The sequence below is a fragment of the Lutra lutra genome, chromosome 3 (assembly GCF_902655055.1).
Source record: "Lutra lutra chromosome 3, mLutLut1.2, whole genome shotgun sequence".
Taxonomy (NCBI): Eukaryota; Metazoa; Chordata; class Mammalia; order Carnivora; family Mustelidae; genus Lutra; species Lutra lutra.
The window spans coordinates 188,206,225-188,224,936 of record NC_062280.1 but is presented as its reverse complement, the minus strand read 5'-3'; the positions used below and the strand labels follow the sequence as shown (position 1 = coordinate 188,224,936).

At 44.3% G+C, this 18,712-nt stretch overlaps 1 long non-coding RNA gene across 1 annotated transcript in view; it reads left to right on the top strand.

Annotated features, from left to right (window-relative positions):
- LOC125094768 (uncharacterized) overlaps nt 1–1,711 on the top strand; it is a 34,603-nt gene extending 32,892 nt beyond the window's left edge. Inside the window, exon 3 of the long non-coding RNA XR_007125685.1 lies at nt 1,572–1,711. This is a non-coding gene — a long non-coding RNA (uncharacterized LOC125094768). The remainder of the gene's footprint in view (nt 1–1,571) is intronic.
- Nucleotides 1,712–18,712: the final 17,001 nt, after the last annotated feature.

The window sequence follows — 18,712 nt, the reverse complement described above, 5'->3', positions numbered from 1 at the left end:
TATACTCTCATTAGCAGTGTATCAGAATTCTAATTTCTCCATATCTTCATTGACACTTGTAACTGACAATCTTTTAAATTTTTACTATTTGGGTGGGTGATACTTCAATGTGGTTTATTTTGCATTTCCTTGATGACTAACAGGTTTGAATACATTTTCATATTTTTAATGGCTATTTTAGATATGCTCCTTTGCGATATGTCTCTTAAAGTTAATTTTTTAGCCAGTTATTTAGGAACAGGCACTTAAAAAAATGAAAAGACTTTACTTTTTAGAAGGGTTTTAGATTATAGGCCATTTGAGCAATTAGAGTTCCCATCTCCTTGTGCCCTGTTGTTAACCCCTTATATTTGTATGGTACATCTATTATAATTAACAAACCAATGTTAATAAATTATTAAAGTCCATACTTCGTTCAGATTTCCTCAGTCTTTATCTAATAACTTTTTCCTGCTTTAGGATCACATTCAGGATACAACATTTCATTTTTTTGTTTTGTTTCTTTAGGTGCCTCTTGGCTGTGACCAAGATTTTTCTTATTTTTCATGACCTTGACAGTTTTGAAGCATACTGGTATTTTGTAGGATACCCCTTTATTGGAATATGTCTAACATTTTTTTTCTCATGACTAGAGAAAGTGTAAGGAAGGAGATCACCAACATAAAGCACCATTTTCATCATGTCATATTAACGGACCCTACTAATCAACATTATTTATGACTATCAATGTTGACATTGACCATCTGGCTGGAGGAGTGTTTGTTTGGTTTTTCTTTTGCTAAGTTACTCTTCTTTCCTCTCCTTTTCCATACTGAACTTTTTGGAAGCAAGTTAAGGAAAGGGGAGTCATGGAGTTAATTTTTAAATTTTGAATTAAATTTTAAAATTTTTAAAGTTAAATTTAAAATTTTTAAATTTCAGGAGACACTTTCTGTGGTATCTACCCAGTTCATATGATTCCCCATTCCTTGGGAACTTCCCTCCCCTAAATCCTTAAGGGCAACCTTTCCCTCCCAACACCATTCCTTCAAACACCTCTCTTAAGCAGCCAGATTTGGTCTATGAAACAACCCTATCTTTCGGCTGCAGGTGTTTGGAGAAAGTTGAGTCCACAGGGTCCCCTCCACAGGCGCTTGGCATTCTAGGACAAGTCAGTCTCTCTGCTTGCCCAAGCTCAATACATAGCAACTAAATTAATGACTATTTAATAATAACCCTCCTTTGACTATTGATTATGCACATAGTCTAGCTTAAATGCTTCCAGCATTGTTGATCACCTATCAAGCATCTATACTTCCTTCCCTCCTTGACCACATAAACCTAATTTTATTTCTCATAGACTATTTCTTCTGTGTAACCCATGTGCCCCAAGGGTGGAACCGTACCCCCAGCTCTGGGAGTAGGCTGAATTACTCCAAGAGCAATCCATTCTCCTGCCTGTGACAGATTCAGGATCAGGAATGTGCCTCAGCTAAGGACAATAAAATATGTGGAAAATTTTTTAGGGCTTCCTGGGTGAGCTCTTTTTTGCTTTTTTGGGTATACCTTTGAAGGGTCCCTGTCTCCCACAGACGGGAACCATGGCATACAGCTCCATACCTACCAGCCCCCACAGGCAGCTGGAACACAGAGGAAGGCAGCCTAGAGAGCGTCAGGAAGATGGAGTATGAATGACATAAGATGCCTACCTTATGTCTAGACCAGTGCTACTCAAAAGGTAGGGTGAACCGTTGTCACCTTTCTGTGCTGATATGAGCACAGAAACAGAGAGTGGTGTTGAGAAGCTTCTGTAGTGATTTGACATGGCCGAGACATGTAAGTGTGTGACCAGCGGACTTGTGTAGTTGGACAGGCTAGACACCAGTTTGAGTGCTGTCCAACAAAGGGATGAGTTGCAAGTTTAGTGCCAACTGTGTACACATCTCGTGCATTAGAACCATGGAGCAATGTGCATTGGATTGAAACAATCAACCCACTCTCCTTCACCACGGTTGGTGAAGCGCTGCTCTAGATGTAAAATGGCACGAGTCAGTCAATTTTTCTGTTTGGAACAATGTGGATTCTGTTTTCTTCAAAACACTTGCAAAAGCATCTGAACTGATACAGGGGGTGGATCCAGTAAAAAGACAAGAGCCCACATAGGGATTTTCTGTAGAGTATACCTGCTGCTATGTGTGTGTGTGTGCGCGTGTGTGTGTGTATGTGTGTGTTTACCTCACTCTGATTCTGGGTAACCATTTCCCAATTTTAGTGATTGCAAAAACCACAAGAAGAGGACAACTTCAGTTGCTTTCTGGTGCCTTTGCCAGCTGCTGGCATTTTTCAGCCCTCTCTCTTTGATTTGAATGTGATGCCATCACAAAACACCTGGAAGAGATTCTGGAAGAAAAATTACATTCGTCTCTCCAGGGGGAACCAAGAAGAGAAACCAAAGTTGACTGCGTTCCATTCTCTAATTATGTGTTTACCTTTGTTTTTCAAAATTTTTTGAGTATTGGGAGAACATCAATATGGTTTTTATGACTTTTTTTTGGTCACAGCCTTTAAGGAATTAGAATTATAAGTTATAAAAACATTAATTATAAGTTACAAAAATAGAGCCTTGCCATTCTCTTTTATTTTCTAGTGAAATGAACTAAGAGTTATAAGGAAATAATTATTGTGTGCATATAAATAGAATAAATGCATTTGTTAATAGATGCAAAACTTATTTTTGTGGCTATTCTCTTTGGATATTATTTTGATCCCAAAGGGATGTTTTTAGAGAATGAGATTTTTTTTTCTTGCTTGGAAAGAACTATTTCCACTTGCCATCCCAAAGATGGCCTTTCAGCTAGTGATCTGAGAAAAATGGCTGTGTGAAATTAAAAAGTTTAAGTATTCTTGCGACTGTGATGAAGTAGGCACACTTTTTAGCCTCAATGGAATGAAGCCACATGACAATTGATTTATAGTATTTGCTGCCACAGCCATTAAGGGCTCTGGAAGTAGTCCTGGTGTTGAAGGATGAGGCAGATGGGGTGTTCTGAAGAACAACTAGAGAGTTTATTTTGGCTTCAAAGCTGGTTACTATTATAAGCGATAGAAAACTGGGCAATAGCAAGCTGCTGCAGAAGGGATGGCCTCAACAGATGAGCTTGAAATATTATTTTAAGAACTTTTTTCCAAAGCCAAATCATAATACCTCATTGCTTTGCATGAAGTAGAAAACACATTTTCTTTATAGGACTTGCTTTCCTTTAAAATGGAGAAAATCAATTACATAAAAACGGGTCTTACTGTTATGTGAAAGTGGTGAAGCTCTTGACTCAGTGCTACCGTAAAACATGGCACTATTGTCACAGACCATGTTGGTACAGCCATCGCTCTATACAAGTGTCATTCCGGGAGGAACATCAGGGGGAGGAGTCAAGATGGTGGAGAAGTAGCAGGCTGAGACTACTTCAGGTAGCAGGAGATCAGCTAGATAGCTTATCTAAAGATTGCAAACACCTACAAACCCAACGGGAGATCGAAGAGAAGAAGAACAGCAATTCTAGAAACAGAAAATCAACCACTTTCTGAAAGCATATTTTCCTGGGGTTGTTGCCACCTTTTAATATTTTACTTGCTCCTTCATATACTCTTATCTGGACAAAATGACAAGGCGGAAAAATTCACTACAAGTGTCATTCAGTAACTGGTCCCCCGGTTCCATTTTGTAAAAAACTCAGCTGCCTGGGAGAGATAGCAATACCTACCAAATATCCCAGGGTTCCTCTAGTTCTCAGCCTTCTTGTACTTGATTAGGGGCTGTGGGTCTACATTAAGCCAATGGACCATGAGTCAAAGGGATTTTTGTCACTCTTGACCCAAGGCAGTTAAAAACAAGCATAGGTCTCATAATCTTCTTCCCTTTGGTGGTGACCATGTTGACGTAGAGGAGCCACAGATGGAAGCAGGGTCTTTATCAAGAACACCTATATCAGACATCTTATAAAATAGGAAAGAAACTCCTGCCTTGATAAGGCTTTGAAATTTTGGCATGTGTTGCTGTAGCACAGGCTAGTCTTACGCTGACTCCTGTCAGTCATCCGACGACCATGGTAGAATTGGAATTACTAACCCTGGAATTACACTGGTAGGTAATTCCAGAAGCGGGGAGATTGAATCTGCTCTAGCTGTGGGCACATGGTGGAGTTCCTGGGGGCTGTACTTTGACATTGCTTGTTGCCTCCAACTATGAGATGGTGTGAGCAGAATTGTTCTAAGAACTTTGATGCTATGAACAACAAAAAATTGATCTTAGCCCTAAATCAATTCAGGCCAGGGATGAGTAACAGACACTTTCTCCCCTCAATCAACTTGCAGTCTGGTTGGAGAGATAGGACTCCCATCAAGTAACCAAAGTACAAGGTAGAGTGGTGAAGAATGTTTCATAAACTTAGGGAGATTATACGTTGTAGACTGTAACTTGGCTAGAGAAGACACATCACCCACATTAATCCCATTAACAAAACAACATGCAGCCATAAGTATCCATGCACGAGTTTGCTTATTCTAGGTGTAGTACTGTGTGAATTTGGGTTGGGAAGAGATCATGAGGAGATTGAAGTTTTTTGAAGGATAATTTCTATTTTGATGTACAGAATGGTTAACATTGTACTTTTATCCCAGTTTGGTGGGCAGAGATCTTGCATTTCCAGCGTGGCAGTAACAGCCTTGGATTTTTCTGGAACTCTGATGTTGCCTCCCAGTGATGGTGGATCTTGTCGCATCTGTCATCGTAATTGACCCCGATGGCTTCTACCAGCTTAGCCAAAGCTCTTTCATTTTCCAAGTTGACCTGTGGGAAGGTGACAGTGGTGCAGATTTCTCCAGGGACAAGGCACATCCTAGTCTGTCCTTCCCCCTTGTTGATGAACTAGAACAATTTATGGCACAATACAGGCAGGAGGACAGTTAGCTCAATGGGACTGACACGTATGCAATTACCTTTTGTTTTCCACAAGGCGGTGACAGATTGCTACCTGCTTAAAGGAGTGGTGGGGTCAGTGGGGACATTCTTTGTCGGAGGCAGCTTTTCCTAGCCTGGGATAACAGCTTCTGCTTCTCTTGCTTTGTCTTTGGGCGGCACTGTGGGCCAGCTGAAGCAGCCAAACAGCTGTTTGACCCCTCCAAGGCCTGGGTGAACTGCTTAACAGAAGTGGGGTGCTTTCGGATGGTTACAGAGGAGAGCCTCTGCCACTGACAAACCCGGTGACCAAGGTGGCCAGGCATCCCATTTTGCAGGCCTGCCCGGAAATGACAATTTGCTTTTGAACATTTTTAAACATTTTGCTAGCATTTAATGTTTTGGTCAAAATAATACAGGCACATGTGTAAAATTAACAGGCTTGTGTCAGGCCTGTTGTCACTCCCGGTCCCATGATAGGGGTTTTCCAGATTATTCTCATAGAAATAAATCTGACCACTCAAGGACTGTCTAAATCTATACTTTCAGATTTCAGCATATAGAAATAAGACTATTTTGAGTTCTTTCCCCATTGTAGAGATTTTTTTTTAATTAAAAAGACTGTATCAAATCAACTTTTTTCACTTTTCTGGTAAGAAATAATGCATTTTTCAAATAAAGATGTGTATTATCAGATCTTTTTGTCCCCTCTTGCATAGAGGCATGATACGCATGATACCATGAAATTTATCCTCAGGGTTCTGCAAATAATTATACTAAAAGACAGGTGGTTTTTGTCTGTCAGCTGTATTATTTTATTAATCTACTAATTTATGAACATTTAAATTCTGACATTTTATTAATCTACTAATAAAGAGATCGAATAGAGTAAAAATTGGGGTGCTACATTAATATCATTTCTATGCGTGTTGTTAGAAAAACTTAGGCCTGATACACTTTTCAGAAGAAACTTATTCGAGGATCATTTTAACTGTCCATTATATATCCTCTGACCCAAATTCTCTAGTTTTTATTACATTTTCTCCTGTGAAAGATAAATGAGGCACCCCGTGGTGGAACAGAAAACAGATTTGGCTTTGGGGAGTTGCGAAAGTTCTGGTCACATGCGAAGTGCTGAGCTGCAGGTTTTCAAAACTGTTTATTTTCAAGCCCACAGATGTTGAAAAAATACCACATCCGAGCTCATGTCCTTGTTTCCGACAGTGAACTAGGTCAGCTGCCCAAGTGGTGTGTAAGGAAGAGCCCACAGAAAGAGGTGATGTATACACCTTCTTTTCAGCCCAGACTCTTTGTAGCTGTGGAAGAGGCTCTGTGGGATTGAAAACTCGTCAGTACCATTCTTTGATCAGTCTCTTCGTCTGGTGATCTGACTTTGACGATTGTGATCATAGTTATTGAAAGATTTGATTATTATTATTTCTTAACCTTGGAAATTCTCCCTTAATGCAGGACTGATACATTCATGGCAAGCTATAAAAGCAATTCTCATTCCCAAGGGGCATAGGCCTACATTCTTTTTAATGGCAAATCAGTATGGAATTCTAAATACCATTATTTGGACTCTAGGTCATATGGTGAAGTAGCAGAGGGTACATAATGTGGAAAGCAGCAGCAGTGAGGGCAGAGGGAGGGGCGGGGAGATTTCCAGACCTGACAGATGCCAGGTAGAATAGTGTGGGAGGAGGGCTGGGGGGCAGCCACCCCCTCCCCAGAGGTAGAGGAAAAGCTTCCTAGGACTTCTTGTCCCCAAAGGGGAAAACATATCTCAGTAGGGGAACTGGATAGTAACTGTTCTGTGTTGGATGATGTGATGTAAGTTGAATTTACCGAAGAAATGACTCCACTATGGAACCATTCCAATTTGTCACAGACCGTAATGGGGCGGTCACTGCCGTCCGGATGTGCCCCAACCATCAGACACATGTGGAGGACCGCTTCCCTACTTTTCCTCGCCCTGGAGCAGAGGGGATCAGCGAGGTGGTGGTGGCAGATTCTGAAGGACATTCTGGGATCGAAGAATATTTGGGATTGATTGTGCAAAGGCAAGTCCTGAGCACACAGAGAAGACATTTCTGCAGACGAGCCTCTTGCTGCATCTACCAAGCAACATAAACTGCACAGATAAGCTACAATTTGAGGCTCAGTGTGTCACTTTGGAACTCCATTCTACATAAATTTTACTCTTAGAGCTCAAGAAACTACTAAAGACATATCAATGACTTGAACCAAATCATCAGAAACTTTAATTTTAAGGATTTATACTCAAAAGATAGATGTTAAGTAAGGGGAGATGTTTGCAACAAAAAAGATTGCATTAACCATAAAAGAATCTACACACACATCTAATACGTAGGGTAGCTTGGGCTGCAATGCCACGTCAAACATTTTAAATATTCTTCAAAGTGTTTTTGAATGCTAGCAGGATCCTGTTCATAAATTCTTACGGCCCAGATGAAGCACAGAGAATTCTCCACCTACAAACTACAGCTCAGAAGTATCTCTAAAGAAGATTGTCCAATGTCATAAAGTAAAATGAAAAAGAAAAAAGGTCAAAAATAGACTTAACTGCATTACGCTTTGCATAATGGTTTAAAAATGGCCAACTGCTTTTGTTTCAGAAGTGGATTCCCACTGAGTACAGCAGGTCATTCTCCAAACTAAAAAAAAAGAAAAAAGAAAAAAAAGGGAAAAACGATAAAATAAATTCTGCTTGACTTTTTCTTGTAAATTTTTGTGTGATTGAAATTTTTAAATTCTTTAATACTAGTAACCTGTTTTAGGTGTCCTGGTGGGTGTATAATCGGGATCTCTTTGTGCCTTTAATTTGCATTTCCTTAATAACTAACAATGTTGAGCATGATAATGAACTTACCAAAAAATCCATAGCTTTAGAACTCTATTTTTTTTTCTGTATGTCTTTTCTGTGCAGCCCATGTATTTACATAATCAGAGTACATCTAGAATTTTGTGTTTTTAGACAAATCATTTTTAAGTTTTTTTATGGACCTCATACCTCTTTTGAAATGGCTTCATATCCCACCTAGTTTGTGTAGGGGGATTTACTCCACCATTTCCTCTCATTGAACATTAGGCTCCTCCCTCATTTTCCCTCCAGTTCACTATTGTCCATTCCCATAGAGGAAGAATACATGTGCGTTACCCCAGTCATGTTTCAATAGAATGGAAACTATCATTTGTGGAGTGGGGTGTGCCAGCTAGGTGTGCTAGCTAGCTGCTCCAAATATGGTTTTTATTTTGTTTCCAGTACAATCCCCATAAGTAAGTGTTATCTCTATTTTACAGACAAGGTATCTAACGCTAGGCTCTATCACTTGCCATCATCACGTGCCTAGTCGGTGATAGAGCAGGCTCTCAAGCCCAGGTAATGGCTCCCATGCCGTAGAGATTTCCAGCCCCACCTCCTGGTTCTTCTCAGAGTCTCTCCTTCCCAGCACCTGACCTCCCTCCCTCTGGAGCTCACTGTTTCAGATGGTGTGTGGTTCCAGCGCTCCATGCTAAATGTGTTTTACCCACCTGTTTCTTTCCTTCCTTTCTTTCTTTTTTTTCCCTACCAGAACCATATATTATGGAAATTGCCTAGTCGGGAAGAGTTTGCAAGTGAGTTTATATCACGGATTTCATTGAGATAACTCTTATCGCCCATAATAGTGTCCTTCATTGGAAAGACTTGAAGTTCAGACAGTTCTTCCTTTTTCTAGTGAAGTGAAAAGTCCTGTCAGTAAGATTTATTTTTATTGTGGTGATGGTGGGGGAGTGAAGAAATTTTATCTATATTCTATTTCTATTACTTGGATGTATCGTTTCCCTCTATTGACAGCGCCAACGGTGCTGGTCAGGGATACAGTGAAATGTACTGTGGTTTCCAGTATTGTGTTTGTGGTCCATGTTGATACATCAGTCCCATTAAAGTCTTCTTTGGTATCACTCAGCCATAGCAGCACACCAACATCAAATTCTCAATCTCATCTAGTGATAAACATGAATGTATGAGTCAGCTGAGACAACTCTGTTTCCCATTGCAGGTTGACTGGGGTGGCTCTGCTTCATGGGGTTCTCATCCTTCCCATGGTATCAGCAGGCAGGCGAGAGCCTCTTGTTTGCTGGTGATGGAAGAATCAAGAACCAGCTTCAGTTTGACCACATGCCATGTCCCTGCTAACAGCTCTTTGGTCTGAGCAAGTCACAGGGCTAAAGAGAATGGCGGGGGCGGGGAAGCTCACACAGTCTTGTGTAGATGTTAACTGTGAAGTTACGTGACAAGGGGCATGGCCACAGGGAAGAGTGAAGAGTTGGGATCAATAATTGAATCCTTTACTGTCTTGGATCTTGAACCTTTCAGATGAGATAGATACTTGGTATATATCGAAATCCATAGTTGCTTGCGCCAAGTTCTAGTAAAAACTGGGGTATAGGCTCTTTCAGTTTTGTTTCTTCAGAATTAATTGAAGAAGTGCGTGTAACAGGGTCACAGATTTTCCTCACGCTGTCCTCAGCTGTCAGAACAAATAAAGTTTCTTGACTTTCTTCCTTAGCTATCCTCCTCTTCCTCCCAAACATTGCCCAAAGAGAAGTGGGGGAAAACATTGTCTTAGCTAGTAAATGTAAGCAGTTTCTTCAGTGTGTGAGTCTTGTACAAAGGTTGCTTGGGTTCTCCTCTATTCTAGTCTCTTTCACCAGCCTGAGATGGTTTCTGCATGCATGGAGTGTGGGGTGACTTACAGAAACTTGTTAGGACCTGGTAGCTCTGGTTGCCACATTCGGATCCTTAATCTTGGTGGTTAATAATGTGTTCTGTTCTGGGGCGCCTGGGTGGTGCAGTCAGGTAACCCCCTGACTCTTGGTTTTGGCTCGGGTCATGATCTCAGGGTTGTGAGATCAAGCCCCGTGTTGGACTCTGTGCTGAGTCTGCTTGAGATTCTCTCTCTCCCTCTCTCACTGCCCCTCCCACTCATGCTCTCTCGTGCGCTCTCTCCCTAACATAAACAAATAAATATTTTTAAAAAATGTGTTATCTGTTCTCACAGCTATCTAGAGACTAAGAGCCTGCCCTTGATTCTTGCTGGTGTTCTAGAAACCCCAAGTTTCTACATTAGTCTCCATCAGACTCGTGGTCAGGAAGTCTACACCAGGCCCCTGCTGCTGCTTGCTTTTCCCCTCAGCACAGCAGGACCAATGCTTCTTCTAGCTTAGCCAGCTGCATTCTGAGTCCCCACTTAGGGGCCACGGTAACTTCAGTTCCACCTATGCCTTGCAAGGCATAAGCACCCAGGAAACACACAATACTAGGGGCTCTTCTGCTGAACCGTTGGATTAGAATTCTGCAGAGAAAAAGTGCCAAGAGGAAGATTAGGAGAAACTCGTTCACATGATTAGGGAGAAGGAGGAGGCCCACAGTCTGCCACCGGCAAGCTGGAGACCCAGGAAATCCAATCGTGTAATTTAGTCTGAGTCCAGGGGTGCCTGGGGGGCTCAGGCAGTTAAGGGTCTGACTCTTGATTTCGGCTCAGGTCATGATTTTGGGGTCATGAGATTGAGCCCATGTTGGGCTCCCAGCTGAGGGTAGAGTCTCCTTTACGATTCTCTCTCCCCTCCGCACCCCACCCCTGCCACTGGGCTCATGTGTGTTCCCTTTCTCTCTCTCTCTCTCTCAAAAAAAAAAAAAAAAAGAAGTCTGAGTCCCAAGGCCTGAGGACCAGGGGAGCCAACATTTGTAAATCCAAGCCCAAGGGCAGCAGGTGAGATGAGATGTCCCAGCCCAAGCAGTAAGGCAGAGAAAAAAATGGGGGGGTGTACAAATTCTTATTTCCTCCAACTTTTGTTGCATTTGGGCTCTCAGTGGATTGGATGCTGCCTACCTACACCGGGGAGGGCAATTTACTGAGCCCACCAACTCAAAAGTTACCCTTCTCTGGAAACACAGACTCATCAGCAATGGTCTTAATCTGGCGGCCCTGGGGTGCAGTCGGGTTGACTTAAAATGAGCCATCACAACCATGTTGTGCTTTCAGATTTACTTTGTTTTGTTCACATCCCAGGATAATGTAGGCCAACCTATAGGGGTGGCCCCTATCTAGGGTTTAGAATGAGGAAAAGGGACAACCCTCCCAGTTTCTGTCACCTCCAGGGGAGTCCCCCTGGGCCACAGGCACGCCTTAGTGAGTGGTACCCCAGTTTGGGGAGGACCCCCATTCTCCCTATACTTTGGAGGGAGGTGTATCACAGCCCTGGCCATCAGTTCTAGGCAAAGACAACTGGAAATTCCACTTGGGCCTCAGTTATACACTTCTGGTCCAGTTTTCCCCCCACTGAGAGACTTGTTTGGGGGGGTCTTGTTAGGCATTTTTCCAAACCATTCATAAAATGAATACTGTGACTATTGGTTTGACGATCCAGGTTGAATTACATGAATGCTAACACTGGACCATTTTTAACTTCAGAACAACAACAGCACTTTTATATAGTTCAATTCATAAGTTAGCTGGTGGAACCCTGCCGGGAGAGGGAGGGTAAGTCTAAGACTCCCTTGTCATATCTCACCTTTAGAAGGTCTGGGAAACTGCAAAGATGTTTCTACATAGGCCTGGAGGAAAATGGGCCCAGCCAGGGGCTGTCAGAATTGCTGATACACGTTGGGCAGTACCTGGAGAGTTTTTGTACTGACTGGGGTGTCCACGAGCTGCACAGCCTTTCCCTACCCTGGGACTCCTGGATCTGTGAGTCTGAGCTCTCCAACCTGTGGCCATTCAGGTGGGAAAGAGGGGAAGCAGCTCTAGCTTCCTCCTGGAAGTCTGGCTTCCTCTCCCGGCGGGGTGACATGCTTAGGGTTTCCGTGTTCGGAGGCCACTGCAGACTGCACTGTGAAATGTGGCCTGGTGTGTGTGTGTGTGCATGTGTGTGCACATGTGTGTGCGCACACGTATGCACCTGGGGGTGGACAGGGGTGGTAGGCGAGCTTGAAAAACAAATCCACATGCCCCGGTTCTCAGCCCCTGGTGGTTCACTCCAGGCTTTTGAGGACAGGCGGGCCCCAGTGCAGACCCAGTTTCAAAGATAGCTCAGGGAGGTCAGGGTGGGAAGGTAGGTCAGGGCACATCTGTACGCACAAAAGGAGCTGAAATAGTTCTTGTCCCTGCAGAGGGGTGACGCAGAGAGAGAGAGAAGCGGAGCAGACATCATAGCTGCGCCCCCCCTCCCTTTTTCAAGTATTTTCTCAAGTCGTTTTCAGGCTTGGGAATTACGGTTTCTGAAGGCAATAGTGCAGGGACTCACAGCCGTGGGACAGCCACAGAGGTGTTTTGTTTGGTCTTAACTGTGTGCTTCCTCTGCAGCTCACCATGTGACTGAACAGGCAGCCAAACTTGGCTCAGGCCAGCTGGGGAAAGGCCGGTTGTGTTTTCTTTCTCTTTCAGGGAGAGAGAGAGATGGAAGCTGTTTACAGGGTGGTCCCTTGAGGGCCTGTCTACCTCCCCCTCCCTCAACCCCCATCCCACCTCCCTGCTACTCAGTTGCCCTAAAGCTATTCTTTACCCTTCCCTCAGGCCCTCTCCCTCAGCAGGCTGACCCCTGCTGATAGCCTCCCCAAGAGTCCCCGGACTTCCAGCTTCCACTGTTGGGGGTGGGATGGGGAGAGGGAGGGAGGGGAAGAGAGGAGGGGGCAGGGGAGGAGGAAGGGCAGGGGGAGGAGAGAGAAGAGTGGAGAAGATGGCCTTTGGGGAGAGAGGGGAGTAGGGGAATAGATAGGGAGGAAGGGAAGGTGGAGTAGAGGAAGAGTGGGGGGGGCGGTGTGAAGGGAGGGTAGGACAGGAAAGAGGAGAGGGCGAGTGACAGCACCGGTTTCCCACCTGTCTCAGAAGGGCTGGGCTTGGCAGTGGCTGCCTCCTCTCCCGAGACCCCCAGGCTCTTGTCAGAAGGCCCCTCCTGCAGTTACCTTTCCTATTGGGTCCTAGAGAACTTGTTCCCGGGTCTCTTTCAAGCCTGGGGATGGTAGGGGTTTCCTGCCATTTTTAGCCCCAGGGCATTTGAATCTTATCCCCAGAAGTCTGCCCATAGCCTTGTTAATAAAGTCTCTTATTAAACCCTCTCCGGAGCTGCCATCTGCCTTCTGTGGGAACCTTGACCGTGTTCTCCAAGAACCTCCCCATCTCCTGATCAGCTGGGCAAATTTCAATGCTCATCTTCAGCACCTGACTATGGACACTTCTTTTAATTTTTATTTTTTTTTAAGGTTTTATTTATTTGACAGAGAAAGAGAGATTGGGCGCACAAGCAGGGGAAGAGACAGGCAGAGAAAGAGGGAGAAGCAGGCTCTCCACTGAGCAGGGAGCTGAACTCCTAGGGCTCCATCCCAGGACCCCAGGATCATGGCCTGACCAGAAGGCAGACACTTAACGACTGAGCCACTCTGGCGCCCCGACACTTCTGCATTTATAAATCTCTCTTCCCTGGGCCTTCCCCGGTCCTTCTCACAGGGCAGCCACCTCCTTGAAGTTCCTCCTGGGTCAATGTCATGACCTTGCCTGGTTGGTCTGTCCTGCTCAAGGCTGTCCAGTTCTAGGCCCTTCTCTTTTAGCCTTTATTATTTCTCTCTGTGATCTCAGGGACACCTAAGGCTTTAACTTAGAGAACCAGCGCTCACTGAGTACTTCTGAGTATCAGTGCTCTGTCTCATTATTCATTTAAATATTCAATATTTATTCAATGTGGCAGGATTAGTCAGAGACTGGGGATTTATTATCTCTTCGGCTCTTCCCAACAACATAGGTAGTATTGTCCCTGTTTTATAGATGAGATTCTGAGCTTTGGAGAAGGGAAATCATGCGCCCAGGGCAGCCTCGGGATTGAAGTCCTTTCCTGCCTCCAAAGCCTGAGCTCCTTCCCCCAGTCTTGTAACAACTGAGTGTGCCACTTCTTTTATACCACTGAACTTGAGTTGAACTTAGCAGAACCTTTACATATTCTAAAAACAGCACAGTCTGACTTCAGGGGTTTGAACTGAAGTGGAACAAATTTTTTTGCTAACTCATTCATCTGAGACACTTGCCTTACTCTGACTTTGAGCCTCTGTTTGCTCTGTAATTCACTGTGATTCTAAAATTACCCCTGGCTCCCTAAGTGCTCTATTTTGAGTCTGGTATCCTGACAATACGAGATTAATTTAAAGTCAGAGCAGTAGGATTTATTCGAGAGATTTCTGCTCATAATAGAAATTAGAAATAGGAGGGACTGTTTGCGTCTTCTTCTGTCCTAAAAGAAGAAGATGCAGATAAGCCTTTTCCAGGGGGGCCAGGCCAGGGCCATCCTATATGGTGGCCTGGGAAGCTCACCCATCATTATTATGCAATTATTGCAGCCATGTTAAAGGAAAAAGGAGAGGTACTTAGAGTACAGAGTCTCCTTGTGGACTAAGTGTGAGTTTTGGAACCCAGCTGGCCTGCTTTTAAGGCCTCACTTGTGGGGGGATCTTGGGCAAGGCCCATCACTTCTCAGAGCTTCTGCTTCCTGTGACATGGGGATGAGGGAGATGAGTCAACAGGATGTGTGTCGTGCTTGGTGCTACGTGATTCAGGCCCTAAAACCTTGGCCAGCTCTTGGTAGAGACTGCAAATGTCACTTTGGAGGAGACCTAACTTACTACAGGGAATGGGGGCGGGGTTGGCCTCTCCCATCCCTTGCCCTGTGGAAAACAGAGAGCTGGATAGAACCTTTAACATCCTGCATAAACTGCATTGGACCTTAGGGACCAAGATCCTAACCCCTTGTCCCCAAGAGTCAAAATTCAGCACACTCTTCCAGAAAGTTCAGGAGGACTCTAGCAGGGACAAGGTGATAAAGACCCGGAACTAAAATTACCAATTGGGTAGAAAGGAGTGTGACATGTGGGGGCTGGTGGGAGCTGCCCGCAGTCTTGAGTTAGTGAAGAGCACACGCAGGGTTCAGGTGTCTCTTGGTCTCTGAGGAGGCTGTCCTACGGTCTAAGTATCCCTACTCAGCCCTCCTGAGGACAGAGTTGGACCTTAGAGGAGGCTGCTCAGGGGAATAAGCTGAAAGAGGATGCTGCCTAGCTTGAGGTGAAGTACCTTTGACTGAGTTTCCTTGGGAAGAGATGGGAGCAGGGAGGCCTGGTGGGAAGCCCCTCCCCCACCAGTGCTCGGCAGAGTTCTCCGAAGGGGCGGGGTCAGGCGGGGGGGGGGGGGGGGGGCGGCGGGTAACACTCTGGTGAATGGAGGGGTAAGGATTGGACTTTCCTGCTGGGGAGGGGAACTGGGCTGTGAGCATTATGTTTGGGTATACTAGTGGTGAGGTCAGGGAGCAGTTGCAAATATAAAAGTCAGAATACAGAGCCTGACACATAGTCTGTTAAATGGTAGGTGGCAATGCGTACTGTTGTGTTATCACTAAGACATCTTGATGAGGAAAGAATTTACTGCTTCAGGGGAGGAAATAAGGCAGCAGGGAGGGACACAGTTGCATTCTACCGCCCTTGCTAGGTATCTCCGGTGGCTGTCACCCTGGGCAGGGTGGAAATGGTCTGTAGCATTCTCTCTATACTTGGCCACTAATGGCTGTCATCCTGTTTTATTGCCCAGAAGCTCGGTCTTGCCCAATTCCTCAAACTGTAATATTTGGAGTCTTAGAATCTTGGAAGGGACCTAGAAGCCATCTACCAGTGGTTATCAAACATTTTAAAGCAGTAAAGCCTCTTTTCTTGAATAGAATTTTACCTTCCTCTGTTCTCTTGCTCTCCCAAGTAAATAAATAAATAAATAAATTTAAAAAATCATTTAAAAAATAAAAGGGGGCACCTGGGTGGATCAGTCGGCTGAGCGTCGGACTCAATTTTGGCTAAAGTCATGAGCTCAGGGTCCTGGGAGCCTCGCCTTGGGCTCTGTGCTTAGTGTGGAGACGGCTTGTCCCTCTCCCTCTGCACCTTCTGCCCCTGGCATGGGCCCTCTCTCTCAAATAAAATCTTACAATTTTTTTTCCATAGGACACGGACATATAAAACAAAGTAGAATTTTGCTAATAAAATGTCCCTTTAAGTTGAAATGTATTCTACTGACTTATGATAGCATCAATCAAAGAGAACAGTCAAGGGGATTTTGAAAAATCCCCAAACTTGTAACTGGGGCTCTGGAGTCTGGTTTCATTCTTCTACCAGACTTAGTTAGCATCCATAAGATTCAAGTCAAAGTGCAAATTGAACCTCAGAAGTACCCCATGATATTCACATGCCTCTGACGCAGCTCACTGTATTAGTCATGGATGGCCTGGGCAGGAAACAGCCGCATTTGCAGGGAGCTTAAACTTAACTTAATGAGAGCATTTACAAAAGCACAGGCAGGGCTAGGGAGCCACACAGGATGGGGGAGTCCCTCAGGGCTAGTAACAATGGTGTGGTTACCCAGCAGACCAGCAGCAGGGAGAAGACTGGACAGAGAGCTGCCCTGAGAGAGAAGTGACCTCTGGGAGACCCCAAGGAAAGAGAAGAGAAGGAGGTAAATACCCAGTCTCACTGTCCTCCTTCTAATTGTCTCCTGGGTTGCAAGACCCCAACCAGAAGGTAGAGGGCAAAAGAGACTAATGGAATTCCCGCAAGCCAGTCCCCCAGGACAGAAGGCAGGATGGAGGAAGAATGGAGAGGGAAGCTAGAGGAGTCAGTGGACACCATCCAGGACACTCCCACTCCTGTTTTTAAAGCTTCCAAGAATGAAGGCTCAGAGAGTTTAGATGACCTGCCCAGGGTCATGAAGTTAGGAGCAACAATGACACAAAGTCCTCTGATTCAAGTTGAGCAATCTTTCCACCACACTATTTCTTCCCATTAGTCCAAGGACAATTCTAGGTTTCAAAGTGCTAATATCACCCATTGAATTTTCGATGTAGAGTTCAAGGGGAGAGGCTTAGCTTAGTCCAGTCATTTCCTTTACTAGGATCAACTGTGATCCGCTATTGCTACGTAGTTCCGTGCAAGTCTCAAGACAAACCACAGCTATTTAGGGAAAGAGCCCAGCATGGCATGCTTTGGAATGTCTGTCCCTCACTCAGGTCAGCCACTTTCTCAGAAAGGGCAGGAAGAATGTCAGGCAAACAACACAAGGGGACACACAGAACATGGGTACGAATGCTGGCCCAGAAATATCCAAGAGGACTCGGGTCTTTGAAAGCTGAACAGCTGCCCAGAGCTCTCAGATCCCTGGTGACCTCTGTGCTATATTCAGTATGTCTCCCAAGGTTCTACCCTTGGCCTGCTTCTCATAGAACGTTTGGCTTTAGAAGAATCTCTTCTTAAAAAGAATGTTCTCATCAACGCGGCAGATAACAACTATCATCTAGTACTCTTTGCTGTGGTTTGGGGCATTCATTCAGTGGCATGGATCCCTTACCCATGAACTCCAAGGAATTCACAGTTTGAAATAGGTCCTGCGTGGTTGGGGTGTTGTAATCTCTTTGACTTAGGTGGACACTGTGGAGAAGTAAGCTTTGTGGTGAGGTGAATGCCATTTACTTATTGAGGGTTCAGGGTGTTGCGGTCAACTCACAAAGAAACCACACGAGTCAGAGTCTTTGGAAACCCTAAGCATCTTGGGTATTCCCTCACCATATGTAACCATTATGTGGCTGCTCCCAGTGAACTCCACCCAACTTTCCCTGGATGCATTCCCATCTCAACTGCCAAAAGCACCCTCTCTCCTCCATTGCCACCCGTCCCCGTGTTGTTGATTGCCTACAGTTTACTGACAAGCTATTCACTCAGTCATGGTTGACCAGGGGATATAGGAAAAACTGTACATTTTCCTCCCATGGAATATTTAGGCACTTAGGCAATTCTTTTATTCTAGGCAATCCAAGGGTCATTCTGACCTTCTCTCCTCTTCTCTTCTGGGAAGGTAGCTTAGCTTTTTTTTTCATAGTTTTTCAGATTACACAACACCAATTCATGGCTTAGGTGAGGCTGATTCTTGTCTGTGCAGTTAACTCCACTCATCTGCATCTGAGGACATCCAGCAACCTTGTTTTAACCTAGGACACTCTGTAACTTCCCTCATTGTTTAGGATTATAATGCATAAGTCATTTATATTTGAATGGATGTGACCACCAAACTATTCTCTGTAGAGAACAATCTGGCACTGTATAAGTAGGCTTTCTGCGATATAATCCGAGAGAATTCTGAAAGATATCCTTATATAAGACATTCCCATGAGCTATTCCACAGGTGAACCTCCAAGGGCAGCATAATTCTACTACTACAGTCCTATCCATCAGGTAGCCTATAATAAAGTCAAACAGAGCCATGGCAAAACAAAAGGACAGCAATGTTTCATTGTCACAGTAGGACTATCAGCACACTCAGGGTCTTGTGCATACTGCTGTGTTGGCCTAGGTAGACTATTTGACCTTATTTACATATGTCAGGGAAGGAAAAAGGGTTATTAAGTCTGGGTCCCTGCTATAAAATACACATATACTCCCTCACTTGATTTAAACCCTTAATACTATTAACATGGGGTTCTTGCTGATTCATTAGTCACTTTTCATTGCCATCTATGACATTTAAAATCTTATGGGATTCTGATGAATGAATACAAATGACCCACTCTTTACTATAATTACATCCATATTTTAAGTCTTTTGTTTACTTTCCTTTGCTAACACTCTTATGTAAGGCGCATACTTTCTTTCTCATCTTTTCCAAATTAGCAAATGTTACATAAAACATTGTTAACAGAGGTTTGGCC